Here is a 19,821-nt window from a genome sequence, read left to right as displayed (position 1 = left end):
TCCAGACAGAAGCCACTCTGAACAAAAAGGCACATGACAGCATGCCTGGAGTCTGCTAAAAGGCACGTGAAAGACTGAGAGCATGAGGCAAAATATTCTGTTGTCTGATGAGACAAAAATTGAACTCTTTGGACTGAATGCAAAGCGTTACGTCTGGCAAAAACTGAGTACAGCCATCTAACACCATCCTTAATGTGAAGTATAGTGGTGGCAGTATCATGCTATGGGGATGTTTTTCAGCGGCAAGGACTGGAAGACTTGTAAAGATAGAGGCAACAATGAATGGAGCCAAATACAGGCAAATCCTTGAGGATAACCTACTTCAGAGTGCAAAAGACCTTAGGGCTTAGACCGTGGAGAAGATTTACATTCTAACAGGACCATAATCCCAAGCACACAGCCAAAGCAACACTGGAATGGTTTCAGAACAAGAACGTGAATGTCCTTGAGTGGCCCAGTCAAAGCCCAGACTTGAATCCCATTGAAAATCTGTGGAAAGACTTAAAGATTGCTTTTCACTGACGCTCCCCATCCAACTTGACAGAGCTTGAGCAAATCTGCAAGGAGGAATGGGAGAAACTCCCCAAATCCAGATGTGCAAAGCTGATACAGACGTACCCAAGAAGACGAGAAGCTGTAATTGCTGCAAAATGTACATGGAATACTTATGTAAATTTGATTTCTTTATTTCATCTATCTATAATTCCAGTAATCTCTGTCTGTCTGTCTGTACGTCTGTACGTTTGTTTGTTTGTCTGTGACCGCTGTTTCTCGACAACTACCGGTCCGATATACTTGAAACTTGCCAGGTATATTGCTGGGGACCCGAGGATGTGCCTTTTCAAGGTTTCATATTAATCGGACAATTACTTACCGAGCTATGTCCAAAAAACGATTCAACCAATCAGAGAGCAGCGAACGATCGCGTGTGCCGAACGTGGAGGACACACTCTGCCTCGGATGGCACATTTGAGAGCGTATTCATTTATTTCACGTTTGCAAACTATGTTGCCGTTAAACTATGTTTTAATAAAGTTTTAAAACTAATAAAAACGAATTTGCGATTCATTCGCTTTCCTGCGCGTTTGTGCACGCGATGGCGATTGCTTTACCAAACTCCGGAAGCCGTTCGCTTTGGACCAAACCATTGCATGTAAATAGAGGGGGGGGGATTGTCACCACTCGCAAGCCGTTCGCTTTGGACCAAACCATTTCATGTAAATAGAGGGGGGGGATATAATTTTAGATATAGATATAGTACGGGCATGCCCTAGTCTATCTATAATTCCAGTAATCTCTGTGTGTATGTTTGTATGTTTGTATGTCTGTGACCGCTGTTTCTCGACAACCACGGGTCCGATATACTTTAAACTTGCCAGGTATATTGCTGGGGACCCGAGGATGTGCCTTTTCAAGGTTTCATATTAATCGGACAAGTAGTTACCGAGCTATGTCCAAAAAACGATTCAACCAATCAGAGAGCAGCGAGCTATCACGTGTGCCGAACGTGCCGAACAGACTCTGCCTCGGACGGCACATTTGAGAGCGTATTCATTTATTTCACGTTGGCAAACTATGTTGGCGTTAAACTATGTTTTAAAACTAATTAAAACTAATTTGCGATTCTTTCGCTTTCCTGCGCGTTTGTGCACGCTATGGCGATTTCTTTACCAAACTCCGCAAGCCGTTCGCTTTGGACCAAACCATTTCATGTAAATAGAGGGGGGGGGGATTGTCACCGTACTCGCAAGCCGTTCGCTTTGGACCAAACCATTTCATGTAAATAGAGGGGGGGGATATAATTTTAGATATATATATAGTACGGGCATGCCCCAGTCTATCTATAATTCCAGTAATCTCTGTGTGTGTGTGTGTGTGTGTGTGTGTCTGTATGCGACCGCTGTTTCTCGACAACTACCGGTCCGATATACTTGAAACTTGCCAGGTATATTGCTGGGGACCCGAGGATGTGCCTTTTCAAGGTTTGAAATTAATCGGACAAGTGGTTCCCAAGGTATGGTCACCGTACTCGCAAGCCGTTCGCTTTGGCTTTGCGAATGGACCAAACCATTTCATGTAAATAGAGGGGGGGGGGTTCTGTGGTCGTTACTGCCACGTGGTTTCAAAGTTTTTTTTTGTTGTTGTTTGCACGCATGTTTTTTTGCACGCACGTACGGGCAAGCACGTATGGGCAAGCACGTACGTGCGGGCACGCCCTAGTTTTAAATAATTTTGTAAAAATTTCGAAAACAAATTCCACTTTGACATGTATATTTTAAATTCAGGCTGTAACACACACAATGTGAGAAAAGTAAAGGGGTGTGAATTCTTTTTGAAGGCACTGTATATACAGTCATGTGAAAAAGTAAGTACACCCCATGTAAAGTTTTGACTTTTTCAACATATTTCAACATACAGCTATTTGATCTTCATTTCAACAATATTGACAGATAAAGGTGATATAATACAACAAATATCATGAAACATTTACATTTTGTAGTCCATTGTATAATATAAATAAACATAAATGCAAATTTCGCATGTGGAAAAAGTAAGTACACCGTTGGCGCTAATAGGTGTATTGCCCCCTCTGGCAGAAACAACCTCAAGCAGGCATTTCTTATAACTGTCTACCAGTCTCTGACATCGACTGGGAGAAATTTTTGCCCACTCCTCCATGCTGAATTCTTTCAGCTGTGTGATGCTTGAGGGGTTTCTTGCATGCACAGCTCGTTTCAAATCCCCCCACAACATCTCGATGGGATTTAGATCCAGGCTTTGACTTGGCCATTCCAGAACCCTCCATTTCTTTCTTTTCAGCCATCCCTTGGTGGATTTACGGGTATGTTTAGGGTCATTGTCATGTTGCAAGGTACACCTTCGGTTGAGCTTCAACCTCTCTGACAGATGGCCTCACATTATCCTCAAGCACCTCTGGTACAATGAAGAATTCATAGTGGATTCTATGATTGTGAGCTGCCCAGGCCCTGATGCAGCAAAGCTGCCCCAAACCATAATATTTCCACCACCATGCTTTACAGTTGGTATCAGGTTCTTGTGGTCAAATGCTGTCTTTGGTTTTTGCCAAATATGTCTTCTGGTACTGTGGCCAAATAGCTCTACCTTTGACTCATCTGTCCAGGGCACATTGTTCCAGAAGTGCTGGTCTTTGCCGAGGTGTTCATTGGCAAAATTTAATCTTGCCCTGATGTTCTTTCTGGACAGCAAAGTTTTCCTCCTGGCACACCTCCCATGTAGATCAAATTTGTGCAGCCTCTTTCTAATGGTAGATTCGTGCACTTTGACATCAACAGTGGCAAGAGCTACCGGTAGGTCCCGTGATGACATTCTGGGGTTCTTCGAGACTTCTTTCAGCATCTTGCGGACTGCTCTTGGGCTGAACTTGCTGGGGCAGCCTGGCCTGAACAAGTTGGCAGTTGTTTGGAATCTTCTCCACTTGTAGATGATCTTCCGGACAGTCGAATGATTGATTTCAAATTGTTTGGAGATCTTTATAAATCCCTTCCCAGACTCGAAGGCATCTATAACCTTCTTTCTGAAGGCCTCAGAGAGCTCTTTTGATCTAGGCATGGTGATGCCACACACTTCAACAACAAAGAGCAAACCAAACTAAATATATGAGGTTTAAATAAGACAGGTTCCTCCAAGATCCTCTCTAACGATGTTCTAATCATTTGCACCTGAGCTGGTGCACCTGATTCTAATTTTAGGTATTTGAAGTGGTGATAAATGTAGGGGTGTACTTACTTTTTCCACATGCGAAATTTGCATTTATGTTTATTTAAATTACACAATGGACTAAAAAATGTAAATGTTTCATGATATTTGTTATATTATATCACCTTTATCTATAAATATTGTTGAAATGAAGATCAAATAGCTGTATGTTGAAATATGTTGAAAACTTTACATGGGGTGTACTTACTTTTTCACGTGACTGTATATATATATATATCTATGTATATTATGTAAATCGGACCATCTAAGATGGTGAAGTAGCAAGGCACAGATCGAGCAAGTCCCATAACAGAAAAGGCTGCAAGCTTTGAAAGCAACGAGCGTCGTCTCCCACTCTAACTCAATGTATCTGCTCTTCTAATCACCAGTTACGAGGAGGGTTGCGGTCGAGAAAGGTTAAAATTAAACAGAAAATGATTCTTCTGACCCTGAATGCGACATGACGCTGACGTTGTGTGCATGGCTACTCCCACCCTCTCAGGTACCATGCACAGAAACCAACTTTGGCTGAAATACATTACCATGGGGATATTATCAGACCTCCTAAATCATATTTATCTGACATTGTTAAAATGCCATCGTGCGAAAGTATATATATACTGCACCAATTGCAGAGTCAAGGACAGCAGCGAGGCCTTCGATCACTTATCTGAATAAATTCAGTTCATTTTCTTCCATGTCAATATGGTTCTTTCTTTGCTGTGGTTAATTTTGTCCATTGCTCAAATATTAATTTTCTGGAAAAACACTTCTGCCAAATTGTAACATACAACAAAGCCATGGCCGGGCCAGCGCTTGCTCATATACATATTATTAAGACAACACGTGGGTATGAAATACTATACAATCATCATTGGCACAATTATTTTGATCTGATTAATTATTGCAAAGATGGAGTTCTTATCATATTTTTGTGAAATAATTGGATGTGTATAATGTGGTGTAATTGTCACGTGACTATAGGAGGGAGAGTCTAAAAATTTCACTCCACCAACCTCTCTCGCTTGCCCTTCCATTCACGGAGGAATGGTCCTGCACTAGCAGAGCTGGCACAAATGTTCATTGTTTTTTTAAATGAAGTTTACATCCAGGGTTACTTTACATTTTTCCCAGTGCTTGCTGAGTTTATTCTTGCCTGAGGAATGGAAGTCATGTTTCGGATCTGAAACTTTTTGAAAAGGGAAAGATTTTTTTTGACTCCCTTTATCGTGCCCTGAGAGAAAAGTCTCGGTGAAAACTGTAATTGGTTTCCAATGGGTCATTCACCATTAGACTCTTATTTGAGCCTTTGGCATATATATATATATATGTATATATATATATATATATGTATATATATGTATATATATATATATATATATATATATATATATATATATATATATATATATATATATATATATATATATATATATATATATATATACAGACTTGGCATTTAATATGGATTTTTTTTTTTTCTTGACTTGGGTTTACTTTCTTAACTCAGTATATCAATCTGGTGAGTTGCTTCTACACTTTGATTTATTTGTTAAAAGAACCATGTCACTGATTGTCTGTCGCAGCAAGAAGTCAACAACAGGATTATATCACAGGTGGAGTGGCAAAATGTACGGACAGGTGCATTTGACGATTGGCTTCACAGTCGGGTATACAAGGGTTGTTGCGTTCTGTATTAGTGGAAAACAACTGCTGCACATCTCCAAAAGTTATTGCTGCTTCCTCTGGAGATGGTCCGTCAACTCGACAATGCTGTTTGTCATGGAGTGGTGGCTTTACGAAATTACAGCATGAAAGAGTGTGCTATTGCTTGGCAGTATGGCATCACTCAAGGTCAGGTGTCAAAGATCCTGAAACGAAATGCTCAGAGGGGTGTCCCTACTCCAATACCGAGGCCAGGACGTCCCCGTAGAACCACAAGGAGGGATGATCGCCAGCTACACCGGTTAGTCCGCAATGGCCATACCAGGGTCAGCTAATCGGCTTAGGGCTGAGTGGCAGCAACTGACAAATGTGCCTGTATCCAGAAGGCTAGTCAACCAACGACTTGTTCAAGCAGGCTATCGTGCCAGGCGTCCCCTGAGAAAGCCACGCCTGACCAGACAACACTGCCAGCGCCGATTGCAGTGGGCCAGAGAGCACCGTCAATGGCAGCCAGGACACTGGAATCATGTGATCTTCAGTGACGAGTCTAGATTTCTGGTCTATCGTCAAGATGGCCGCGTCCGAGTGCGCAGGCAAGTGCATGAAGCCTACAACAAGATTGTATCGTGCCAAGAGTCCAAGCTGGAGGTAGTGGGGTGACCGTTTGGGCTGCTTTTCATGCAAGGGGGAAAACTCACCTGGTTGTTCTGAATGGAAACCTGAACCAGTTCAAGTACAGGGCCATTCTCGTAGAAACATTGCTTCCATTTGCTCGTGCAGACTTTCGAGGAAACTTTGTCTTCCAAGATGACAATGCACGGCCTCATCATGCGTGCATGATCCAACACTTTCTTGCTGACCGTGGTGTAGAGCATATGGAGTGGCCTGCCATGTCCCCGGCCGGATATGAATCCGATAGAGAACTTGTGGGCAGAATTAACGCGTCAAATCGACCACTTGGACCCGCAGCCCACCTCTGTGCATGAATTGCAGCAGGCTATTGTCACTGCATGGCAAGCGATTCCTGTCCAAACCTTGGCAAATCTCATGAACAGCATGCCTCAACGTGTACGTGCTCTCCTGAATGCTCGTGGGGGTTACACGAAGTACTGAACTGTAATTTTACTGTCGGTAATCCCAGTCGTAATTGAACTTTTGTTTTTGTTAAAAAATTTTTTGGCTAATGTGCAAAATAAAGAGATACTTCTGGAAAACGTACAGAAGTTTAACACAGTACTGTCCATGAATTGAGTTCGATATCAGTTTACATCACTTTCAAGGATCAATTTATTTGTTTCGAAATGTCAAATGTGGTTTTTGTTTCTTTTAAAGGTCACATTAACAAAATCTAGAATAATTTCAACATAATTCCAATGAACTTTTGGTTCTAAGTCATCTTGAAAAGTAAGTTCACCCCCACAAAAAAAATATTCCACATTAAATGCCAAGTCTGTGTGTATATATATATATATATATATATATATATATACATACACTGGCATTGTACCTCTCCTACAGGCAATCTTGTTCCCACTGTGAAACGCATGTTCTAACACTTTACTTTATTTGGGGGGTGTATGGGCAACACACCACTGCCTCGATCGTGATTTGATCTTCAACATCAGGGGATAGGACCAAAACAGTATACAGTATAGAGTATGGCAGGATATCTCAAAAAATGTGGAAAATTCAGACGAAACTTGGTGGACTGGTTGGATGTGCAACAAGGATGAATCGATTCAATTTTGGTGATGATGCGAATCCCGATGCGGATACGAGAACTATTAAATTTTAAGTGATTCTTCGCCATTGAGTGATTCGGGCCAAAATCAATATATAGCATCATATTTCAAAAAGTTGTGCACAAATTGTGACAAAACTAGCTGGATGAGTTGGTTAGGCGACAACAACAAACTAATTAGATATTGTTTCAGGTCCGAATCCAGATCCGGCCTTTTAGTGGGATACAAAACGTAAACTGTTCAGCCTGGCGGAGGTATGCGCTCTGCCGAGTGGCGTTCTAGTTCCAATAATTGTGCTGGCCCATAGGCTGACACCAGAGGCCTGAGGCCAATATGTACTGTCTTTTTCACAAGGCCTATGATGCCTATCGGCTCCAACCTTTCAATATTTGATGATCATTTAAACAGTCAGTTTGGTTGCTTGACATTGAACGGAAAACTTATGGAGAGGGCATCGCGATTGTGAATAAGACACTTCCGGAGATGTCTTCTGCTTACCAAAATGGCGAATATATGTTTTTCTTTTCAGGTTACAATTGGGGGTGGGGTCAGACCAGCTGACATGCATACTGTTACGGCCACGGGTGTTGGCTGTACTACAAGGGGGAATCCCTGGTTCTTCTCGAACTTACGGGGCCTGACAATTGGGAGTGGGGTCAGGCCAGCTGGCAAACATACTGTTATGGCCATGGGTTTTGGGTGTACTACAAGGTTTTGGGTGTAACCCTGATTCTCCTCACACTTACCAGCCTGAGGATACTGAGCACAAATAACTTTGTACTACGGCAGATTGTTAGCCAACCACAAATGTCAATTGGTCCACCAATTACAGAGCACAATACAGGGTTCTCCCTCTGACTACCATTTACCTTTACCATGCTATTTTCCAACCGGGGGACGCACCCTTGACTCTGCACCAATCTTAGCTTAATTAGGGAGGCCAAGCTTACCACTTGGTGCATGCCAGACAATAATGAGCCAATTCGTTGGGGAATGACAATCTCACTGTCTAACCTAATGTGCTAACAGCCCTGGATCAATGGAGGAAATGACGGACACGGACAGATTTGAAAGGAACGTCAATAAGGGATTTATTGTTTATAAAAACAGGGATAATTATGCAAAACAAAGGGGAATGTGGGGGGAGGGAACTCAAGGACTTTAATGTTGAGGAGGGAGGTGAGGGGGCAAAGGGTGCACACAAAGGGAATAATGGGGGAATGCAGATTCAAAATGTACAAGTAATCACAAGCAATGGAGGGTGCAGTGACATTTACAAAGCAAAGGAAATGGATGAGATGCAGACTTGATCCTATGCCTTACCGACCGGCTATACACCGTACAGGGTACCCATCAGACCATCCGCTGAGGGTTAAAATAACAAGATAGATAAAGTATGAGGGTCAATGGCCTCTTGCTTACCAGACGAAAGCAGATGTGCTTCCGCGATCCAAGCACTAAAGGAGGTGGGGTCAAAGGAAATAAATACTGTTGTGTCTAGAGCGCGTTGAGTTGTAGAGTTGCTGCGTGTCATGCGTCTAAAAGCGTGTGGTGCGAGATAATCTGCGAAAGGTGCGCTATCAGTGTTTGTGTCAGTCACTCCAGAGGAGTCGGGCCTCAGAATGCTGCCAATTGTTGATGCTTTCTTTATTGATGGTGAGTCTGCATTCATAGAAACGCAACAATACAGACATACATCATACTAAAATACGCCATTTGTGTCCGTCTGTGTGATGAATTTTTGATGCCAATGCATGCCGTCGTTATTTATCCAATCTCAACCAAACTTGACAGGATGATCATGGGTTACATAATGAAGGTTGTAGCACATTCATTTGTCCCCCTCCGCAAGAGGGTTTTCTCCCCCGAGTGGGTTTTCCCCGCCATTGCCATGAATGGCGTTGTATGTTGAGGTGTATATCAATGTTAATTAGCTTTATCGTGGCGTTTTTCCAAAGAAGAAGATTTATCATGGCGTTTTTCCAAAGACGCTTTTAATAACAAAATTAATGATAGTCACATATTATTAATGTTATTACAAAACAATATTAATAGCCGGCGAAGCCGGTGTTGTCAATAAACGAGTACGTATTATGTTGAAAACCTGATTATGCCTTGGCTCGAGAATCCGAAGCGCAGTGGAGGCAGCCATCTTGCGGATGCGGAAGTATGCATAACAAATTTAAAACGTTCATTAGGAGTTTCTTTCACCCGTCATCGTTTGATTCACAATCTTATGCACCTCCAATGTATTAATAAAATAATTTAAGACCAACATCGGCCCGCACGGGCCTGGTTATCTTCAACAAAACGCGTCACCAATGAGACCCAATGAGACCCAACACCCAATGAGAGTCGAGCATTTGCAAAAATATTTCGAAAATGAAATCACTCAATGGTGGCCGCCATCGACCGGATGCGGAAGTTTGCATAAAACAATTGCGAAAAAGTTCAATAGGAGTTTGTTTCACCCGTCGTTCTTTGATTCACAATCTAATGAAACCTCTAATTAGTAATTAAAATACGTTAAGACCAATCTTATCTTCAACGAAAATCGTCATCAAACACCAGAACCAATGAGATTCGAGCATTTGAAAAAATATTATTACGCGTTTCGGAGGGTGAAAACGGCGTCAAATATTCTAACATTGACGAAGAATTATTTTTTAGAAACCTCGCAGCCATATGGGATAGTTTTTCACGGCCAGAAATATGGTATAAGCGGTTTACATATTTAGTTTAGAAATACGGATAGTTTTTCACGGCCGGAAATATCCGAAGTTGAGACGGAATTCACCGAATTAATCACTGCAAGCTAACGTCTTCTGGTGGAGGAAGCTGCCGTGCCCGGAGAGAACCAGTCCTGCCAGCGACTGAAGTTAGAAGACTACACACATACTGTGAAAACGTATGTTAAGCCCAGTTAAAATTTCTTAAAATAGGCCTTAAGCTAGCACATCGTATCGTTACTTCCTTAAGCTTCTTGTGATATTTATTGTATGCAGGTATTGGGGAGGACTGTCTGCTCTTCTCTTTTACCAAGTCTTACCAGGTACGGTACCTACTACACCTACCTACTACCAACTACCTACTACCAACTACCTAACCTACTGATGCCATGGTGATGGGTAAAATAGTGGCAAGAGGTATGCAGGTATTGGGGAGGACTGTCTGCTCTTCTCTTTTACCAAGTCTTACCAGGTACGGTACCTACTACACCTACCTACTACCAACTACCTAACCTACTGATGCCATAGTGATGGGTAAAATAGTGGCAAGAGGCTTTGGCTTCGCCGGCTCATTGCGGCTTTGCAGTCGGTACTAGTACTAATAATATTCCCACTTCCCCAAGGCGTTTTCCTGCAGTGATAACGTGTTTAAATAGCTTATCTTTATAATGGCGTTTCCGTGTGAGCAACAGCTTCTACAGGAAGAAAAAATATTGTGAACCACAAACACGTATGATTTGCTTTTTAAACAGTCACCAATGCTGTTTATAACACTAAATGAAGAAATTTGGAGGAATCCTGACATCCATGAAGTAAGGCTTACTTGCAGAACTGAGCGAAGATCTACTGTACTCTATATAACCCACAAAAGTTGGGTTAATAACATGGCCCTTTCTGCCGCTACCGTGGCATTTTTCGTAGCAAACTTTTGAAACTTGCTCCTGCTGTTTGATACGAAACTGAAAGGGAGGAGGACCATGGTGTGCTCATTTACCAAGCAGCTAGCTAGCGCTTGCCAAGCCAGCCATTCCTTAACGGTTTTGAATGGAGTGCTTGCTCAAATGCTTAAACCACTTGGCGATCTCTTCACAAGATACTTGGTAAATGAACACACTCCCAATGTTCTTGAGACCCGCCCATAGATCGACTGTAATCTATACAAGTCAGGAGACGACGATGGTTCACGAGCGAGCGGTATTCAATGACAAAGGTCAAAACCGACATTGAAAATATATAAATAGGAATGTATTATTATCTGTTATGAGGTTAGTTAGCTACACTTTGTTTGCATATTCAGAAGATTTTGTTTTGTAATCCGACCAAATATGGCCGACTGGCGGCCTTTAACTCCGTACAGCAAAATTGCTAAAACCACGGGGGCTATGACATTTTATGTTTTTTTCTCCTTGTATTTTTTCAACCGAGTATCTCTAAAAGTATGTACAATTAAAATGCGAGGACATCTATAAAGTACATACTATTATAATGTGGTCTGTAAATAACAGCACGTCTATAAGTTATATGCGATAGGAATGTAAATCTATACAATAAAACCGAAAATGTCTATACAACAAACATAATAAACATACAAAAATCGATACAATAGATTTTTTTTCGAAATCTATACAAAACTTTATACCAAAGTTTTTGGCCATATCTCTCAATGGTGAAGAATCACTTAAAACGTCATAGGTCACGAGGACGCCATCGTGAAAAAATACAAGGAGGAAAAAGCATAAAATGTCATAGCCCCCGTGGTTTTAGCAATTTTGCTGTATGGAGTTAAAGGCCGCCAGTCGGCCATATTTGGTCGGATTACAAAACAAAATCTTCTGAATATGCAAACAAAATCTGTCCATGCATGTCGAGAAATGGTTGGGGAACGACGTCAGACGTCAAACGTCACACGCCATCTTGGAAAAAATCGAAAAAAGTTGCACCTCTATATCTCTGAAACCGCTCTATGCAAAAAATTGAAGCATGGTTCATTGTCAAGTACTCCCCTTGGGGAATAAGATATGTTAATGATGATATCATCGGTGCCTTCGTTATGACGTCATAATTCGACAAGTACAACACTTATCCGATCATTGTGAATTTTTTTTCTCCAACTCTTGGTCTGATGTGCACGAAATTTTCACCATAGGAGCGCCTCCTCCTGTAGAATATTTTAATGATAATCATGACGTCATAGGTCATGTGTTACAGGCGCCATCTTTGAAAAAACGAAAAATATTCCAAACTCTATATCTCCAAAACCGCTGCATGGAAAAAATTGAAACATGGCTCATTGTAAAGAACTCCATATGGGGAATAGGTGTTGTTCACGATGACGTCAATGGTGCCATAATTATGACGTCATAATTTGACAAGGACAACGCTTAGTCTGATCAGTTTTAAATGTATTGAGCGTGATCTACGCAACAATTATATTAGAGAATATAAATATATGATGTCATCGCTGAAGTGGTCTGGCAGCCATATTGGATCAAAGAAAAAAAATGTTCAAAAACAGAAGAGTTGGCTCGCAACAAGTTGACTGCGCAGGGTAAGTATTCTATGAATACTATCTAGTTCATGTATGTATTCATTTACTTTTTACAATAAGTTTTCCTCTTAGCCTGTTTCTTTTCCTGCTCTTTTTGTTGCCTCATCTTCATCAATTGATTTGCACGATTCCACAACTTTTGTCCTCAGGTCCATGCGTTTGTGACCTTTGTGTCAACAAACAATTGAATGTTCAATGTCCCAATGAGATATGTGCATATTTTGTGCAAAGTCGGGGTTAAAAGCGAGCCATACCATTCCACATTGACGTCCGCCTGGAAACTTAAAACAAATGACGTGATCTTGAAACGTTCAATGGAGAAAGTTGAGGATAACTCTGGCAGTGTTTGGAAATTGTGCCATCCTGCATATGAACCAGTGTGACTTGTCGCATCCCTCATTCGACAAATGTGGTGAAAAGTCGTTTTGAAGTATGGAAAGATACCAGGCCAAATTAATCCATCTTTGGATGATTATAAGACCACGACCATTTCTCAAGACGTCCAAAAATGCACTGACGACTCTTGATATACACTATCACTACTTCCGCATTAAGGAAGACAATTTTCATTTAGTGGGCCACACCCTATTTTATGGTAATGGCCCACAATTGCTTACTCCCTTAAAGAGGAGGGATATTTAACATCCATATGCGAGTGCTGGCCGGTGGAACAATATGCTTAATGACTATTTCGAAAACACAGCACACTCTGATGCAATATCGTGGCTGTGATGCATTTTATTTACACCCTTTTTCTTGATTTGCTTGTACATTGTCTCATGAGAATATTGCTCAAACGAATTTAGGTGGCATTACTCTCTCTCTCTCTCTCTCTCTCTCTCTCTCCCTCTCTCTCCCTCTCTCTCCCTCTCTCTCTCCCTCTCTCTCCCTCTCTCTCCCTCTCTCTCCCTCTCTCTCTCCCTCTCTCTCCCTCTCTCCCTCTCTCTCCCTCTCTCACTCTCTCTCCCTCTCTCTCCCTCTCTCCCTCTCTCTCCCTCTCTCCCTCTCTCCCTCTCTCCCTCTCTCTCCCTCTCTCCCTCTCTCCCTCTCTCCCCCGGCTGTTACGATTTGGGTGTGGCGTCATGGCGGCTGTGTGCGCTGAGCTGTGAGTACTGTGCTGTGTTGGCGTCTTTCCTATCCCCTTTCACTCCATTTGTGTCCTTGTACGTGTTTGTGAAGTTTTCCCCGTGTTTCCTTTCTATGTTGAGGCAGGAGAGAGAAAGAGAGCGCGCACGGTAGGTGATTTGCAGGCCTGTTCAGGACCTCCTGGTTTGGGCCTGCTCTTCCATTTGCCGTGTTTATACGTTTAGCCTTTTCTTGGCCAAATACTTCATCCATATTAATTACTTTTCCTTTCCTCCACTTGCTACTTTTGCTTGTGGCAGGTTTGTTTTTGATTTTTCAATTTACTTCATTTGTTAATTTTACACAATGGCAAACGTACGTTTGCACAATAGTGTGTACGAGGCACTTACTCCAAAGAACGGGGTCATAGTTTGTCCGCCGGACGGAGTTAGTGTTGACGACGTTGTAATGGGTTTCGGAGAACAAATTGGGCTCGAAAACATTCTCGCAGCGTCGAAAATGAATCAACGTGTCGTGCTCTTCCTGTCCGAAGAGCGATACGTTGCTCAGACAGTCGAAACCGGCTTGTCTGTCGCACCGGATCTTTTTCTTACTGTGTGTCCTTTGGACACACCTGCCGTCAAAATTATTATTTCGAATATACCACCTTTCTTTAAAAGCGAGGAGATTACCTGTGCTTTAAACCGTTTTGGGACGGTCGTGTCACGGATCTCAATGATCCCCTTACGTTTCCGTTCTGGTGCTTCGGTTAGACACATCATGTCTTTCCGGCGTCACTGTTATATTGTTTTAAAGAACAATGCACAATCGCTTAGTGCTGTTGTGACTTTGAAGCACAAAGATCGCAGCTACCAAATTTACATCGCTACTGAGGCAATGACGTGCTTTATTTGTGGCGAGCACGGACACTTAAAGAACGCTTGTCCGAAACCAAACATTCCCGGTGACGAATCTCAACGTGTAGAACCTAACCGGGAATCTCAACACCTGGAGCCCAAACCAAGCACAAGTGGTACATCTAGAGCCGCGGAGCCCAAGCCAAGCACGAGTGGCACATCTAGAGCGGAGGAGTGTACAGACACCTCCCATAATCAGCCCCACGGTGCGAGTGCGGAACTAAAGGGACCTCAAGCGGATGACGAGGGTTTTATCACCATTCAATCTCGGAGAAACAAGCGCCCAAACGTCAATGGTCACGATGTAACGGTGAGCGTTCCGAAAAGACTGGCGCCGTCAGGCAAATTAAATGGCTCCCATTTGGATGCAGCTGCCCCGTTTGCTGCCGTAGAAACGGAAAACAGATTTGCCGTGTTAGCTACGGAGGCTAATAATAACGCTCCTGATAACGAGCAAGACAAACACGAGCACGAACAAGGAGGTAGTGTTATGCCCCAAGAGGTACAAGGAGGTAGTGTCATGTTCCAAGAGGTACAAGGAGGTAGTGTTGTGTCCCAAGAGGTACAAGGAGGTAGTGTTGTGTCCCAAGAGGTACAAGGAGGTAGTGTCGTGCCCCCAAGAGGTACAAGGAGGTAGTGCCGTTCCCCAAGGGGTACAAGGAGGTAGTGTCGTGCCCCCAAGAGGTACAAGGAGGTAGTGTCGTTCCCCAAGGGGTACAAGGAGGTAGTGTCGTGTTCCAAGAGGTAGCTGTGACTACCCCTGTGGTTGCCGATACTACAACCATGGACGTCAGCAATGAACCTGTTTTGGCCCCTCTCCCTGCTAAGGGTGAAGTGTCTGAGATGTCTGCGCCACAGACAACCCCGGACATGATGGAAGCAGAGAGTGTATGTTCTGCTTCGGAAATAGTTTTTCCCCTCCCGGCAGAAATGGAAATACCTGCTCCACCGGGGGAGCACGGTACTAATGTAGACACCCAATTAAACTACGATTCTGGTGGCGCGTCGTCGCTTGCCTCTGGTGGTAGCACCGAGGTCTGGAATGATCCAGGCTTATCCCAGGAACCGGAGAGTGGTCCGACTTGCCCCTCCAGGAGATCCTAAAGTTTTTACATCACGCCTTCCGTAAGAGAAATGTTAAAATTCAGGATTCCTTCCCTGATCTGCACAGTTTTATCATCTCCGTAAAGCGACTGCTCCTTCAGTCCGAGCAGTTTGGTTTGACTGAACCACAAATGTTTCGTCTCAGGAAATGGGTTCTGAAAGCAAGGAAGCACCTGCAGGCATATCATAACCAAATTAACTGATACCTTTCCCCAAATTCCACGCAATGGCTTTTTCCATAGCCACTTTAAACATAAACGGAGGACGCTCGTATTTACGAAAAGCTGAAGCTAAGGAGCTTGTTTTGAAGAACCACATTGATATCTTACTCTTACAAGAAACCAGATGTAGTTCCTCCTGTATGAGTGAATGGGAAAGAATAATGAAAGGAAGGTGGTTCTTCAGTAGCTTAGAGTGTCCTTGGGCTGGGGTAGCCATTTATTTACATCCTTCTCTCTGTAATCTCATTGTTGATTTTAATGAAATAATTAAAGGGTACTTAATCTCTCTCACTTTCACTCTTAATGGTTTTAAACACACGATAGTGAACGTCTATGCACCCAGTGACAGCACGGATAGATTTGCTTTTTACACACAGTTAGAAACCTCCCTTGCACGTTTTGATTTTAATGGATTTGCTTGTTTAGGAGGGAATTTTAACTGTACGATGGACTCTACCATTGATCGCAATGGGAATGAGCCTCATCCAGCAAGTATTGTGCCTCTGAATAGGACTTTGACAACCTTCTCCCTGGTTGACATCTGGAGAACCCGAAATCCATCCACACGCCAGTATACATGGTGTCGGTGTTTAAATGGCCGTCTGTCCCTCGCAAGGTTAGACCGGTTTTATATTAATAGTGATTTTTTAAATATTGTGACCCATACTGGTATTGTCCCGAGTGGTTTCTCAGATCACCACATGGTTGTGTTTCGAACTTTCTCCACGATTTGTAATCGTGGTGCTGTTTATTGGACATTCAATGTTAGTCTTCTGGAAGACAAATGTTTTATTGATGCTTTAAAAATCTTCTGGAAGACTTTACTCCTGCGGAAAGCTTCCTTCCCTCTCCTCGGACAGTGGTGGGACAATGCAAAAGCCCAGATAAAAATGTTTTGCCAGCAGTATGGGTCCTTTCATACCAAGAATGATGTTGCTCTTCAATCCCTGCTTACCAAAGAGATTCTAACTTTACAATCCAACCTCTCAGCTTCTAATGCTGAACGGACTAATCTTTTGTTGGCTAAGAAAAAGGCCGTTCTTGCTGAATTGTGTGTAAAGCGAGCTAGAGGAGCTTTGGTCCGGCTCCGAATGGAAAATTTGTGTTTTCTAGATACCTCTTCCAAGTTCTTCTTTGGATTGGAAACCCGAACCAAACGAAGCCAGCAACTAACCTCGCTTTGGACAAAAGAAGGGAGAGTGACATATGATCAAAAATGTATCAGAGGTTCTGCCAAGGAATACTTCTCTGACTTGTACCGTGCCAAGAACATTGATCATGGAATGATTGACTCTCTGGTTGCCTCTTTGCCCAGCTTGTCTGAAACGGCACGCCTACAGTTGGATGTGGAAGTTACTTTGGAAGAACTTTTTTCCGCATTGCAAACTTTACCCACTGGCAAGGCGTCAGGCTTAGATGGGATCCCAATGGAACTCTATCGGGCCTTTTGGAACCTTTTGGGTCCTGAACTACTAGGTCTTTTAAACGACAGCTTGCGATCTGGCTCGCTACCCCTCAGTTGTCGCAGGGCTGTGCTTGCCCTCATTCCCAAGAAAGGAGACCGTCAGAACTTGAAAAACTGGTGTCCAATCTCGTTACTTTGTAGTGACTATAAAATATTTTCCAAAGCTCTTGCAAACCACCTCAAGCCGGTGATTGGGGAGATTGTCCACCCTGACCAATCCTACTGCATTCCCAAAAGGACTATACATGATAGTATTTTTATCGTTCGCGACATTATCGATATTTGTACCATTGAACAAAGGAATGTTGGTTTGGTTTTCCTCGACCAGGAAAAAGCTTTTGATGCAATTGATCATTTTTATCTCTTTTCTGTTTTACGGGGGTTTGGTATCGGGGAATTTTTTTATCTCTTACACTAAATTATTGTATAATAATACTTTTAGTTTGTCAAAAGTAAATAATATTTTATGCCAGCCTTTCTCTGTTTGTAGAGGAATTCGCCAAGGGTGCCCCTTGTTGGTCTTTTGTACTCCCTTTCAGTTGAGCCTTTGCTTATTCGATTGCGTGCGTGCCTTCTTGGTTTCGCCCCCCTTCCAGCAGTAAACCCGGTCAAGACAATTGCCTACACAGATGACCTGTGCGTAATTGTTCGCTCTGATGAAGATGTTTCTTCCTTGGTTCATTGTGTCCAGGAGCTTAGCTCGGCAAGCTCTGTAAAAATCAACTGGCTCAAGAGCAATGCTCTCTACTTGGGTCCGCAAAGTGATGCCCTTCCTCCAACCTTGCCCGGCCAGCCTGTTTGGGCACGAGACGGGATACATTATCTCGGGGTCTCTCTTGGCACTCCGGACTTCGTCTCGAAGAACTGGGAAACGCTCATAACTAAAACTGAGTAGCGGCTTCTAAAATGTAAAGGTTTACTGAATCAGCTCTCTTATCGGGGTCGCACCCTGATAATAAACAATCTTGCGGCATCAATGCTGTGGCATAAGCTTAAGGCACTACAAGCCCCAGCTTTTATTCTTAAAAAACTCTCGTGTTTTTATTGACTTTTGGGGGGGGGGGGGGGGGGGGAGGAAATACTGGCTCCAGTCAGGCGTGCTAAGCCTGCTCGTTGCTGAAGGTGGACAGGGGTTGGTCGATGTCAACAGTAAGGTGATGGCTTTTCGCCTCCTCTCACTACGCCGGCTTCTGTACATGGATGTCCCGTGGAAAGATTTTGCTCACTGCCTACTTTGGCAAGCCAGGAAACTTGGTTTTGATCAGCAGCTCTTTCTCATCAACATCAAGAGTGTTGATTTAACTTTGGTCCCCCTGTTCTACAGGAGCATGCTGGAAGCATGGCAGGCGATTCAGTTTCAGCGTGATACATGTGATTATTCCCTCCCGATGTTTTTAAATGAGCCAGTCTTTTTAAACCCAGCTTTTAAACGGGTCTGTAGCGACTGATCTTTTATGCAAAAATTCATTGATATTGATTGCACTAAGGTCAAAAACTTTCAAGACCCTTTTCTTCATAAATGGAAGTCAGTAGCTGACGTTGCTGTGGCTACTGGTGTTCGTTCTATCAGAGTCATTGGGAGGATCTTCTCTCTGATTTTACGCCTTTTTAAACAAACCAGGCTAAAGTGGGACTTCCACTGGTGGAAGCTAACCCTCCTTTGTCCCAATGCCCCTTTCCAAAACTTTTAATTTCTTTCCCAGGTCTTATTCCTTTTAATACAATAGAGAAATCCTCTGTTTATTCCATGTGTGTTGGAATTCTTGTTCCCTGTAAACCGACAGAACCACGAAAACACTGGAGACCTCTGCTCCAAATTGGTGCTGCCGCAACAATCAAATGGCTCACCATGTATAGGACACCCATTGTCAAACGCACTGGGGACCTGCAATGGCGACTGGCACATTATATTTTATTTTCAAACGTTTTATCTCACCGCATATGCCCTGACAACTCGGAAATGTGTCCCTTCTGTGATGTCCCTGAAACTGTTTTTCATGCTTTTATTGAATGTACGAGCTTGGCTCCTCTTTTTTCAATTTTATCACGTGTAATTGAAGGGCTAGGCTTGGTTTTCACACATTGTGTTTTTATATTTGGCTTTAATATTTCTTACCGGTGTAAAGAGGAATGTATTTTAGCCAACTATCTGTTTGCGGAGGCAACACTTGCTATTTATTTATCAAGAAAGCACAAAATGCAAACCATTCGTGCACTACTTTTATCTGATGATGATGTTTTAATGATTTTCAAAGGTCTAGTTACGTCTCGTTTGCATCTGGAGTTTGAATTCATTGAATGTACACTTTTCTCACAGCGATGGTGCGTGAAGGAATCCCTTTGCAGCTTGGTTGACGGTGTCCTTTTTTTTTTTTTGTATACAGAGTCGAGGCTCGTGAAAGAGCTAACATTTATCAAACAAACAAATCAAACAAACAAGCAAACAAAGTATATAAAAAGGGGAGCGGTGTTCCTCCAAGTTAATTTGTAAATTATAGTTCTTGCTCTCATGTAACCCCCATCTTTATTTATATGAAATGTGTCATATGACTTTTCATCATGTACACTGACTTCCCAGTAATAAAGAGGAACGAAATGTCAAATCGCTCTCTCTCTCTCTCTCTCTC

Source organism: Myxine glutinosa, chromosome 14, assembly GCF_964187855.1.
Source record: "Myxine glutinosa chromosome 14, kmMyxGlut1.1, whole genome shotgun sequence".
Taxonomy (NCBI): Eukaryota; Metazoa; Chordata; class Myxini; order Myxiniformes; family Myxinidae; genus Myxine; species Myxine glutinosa.
The sequence above is the reverse complement of the archived record's forward strand: the minus strand, read 5'-3'. Positions refer to the sequence as shown.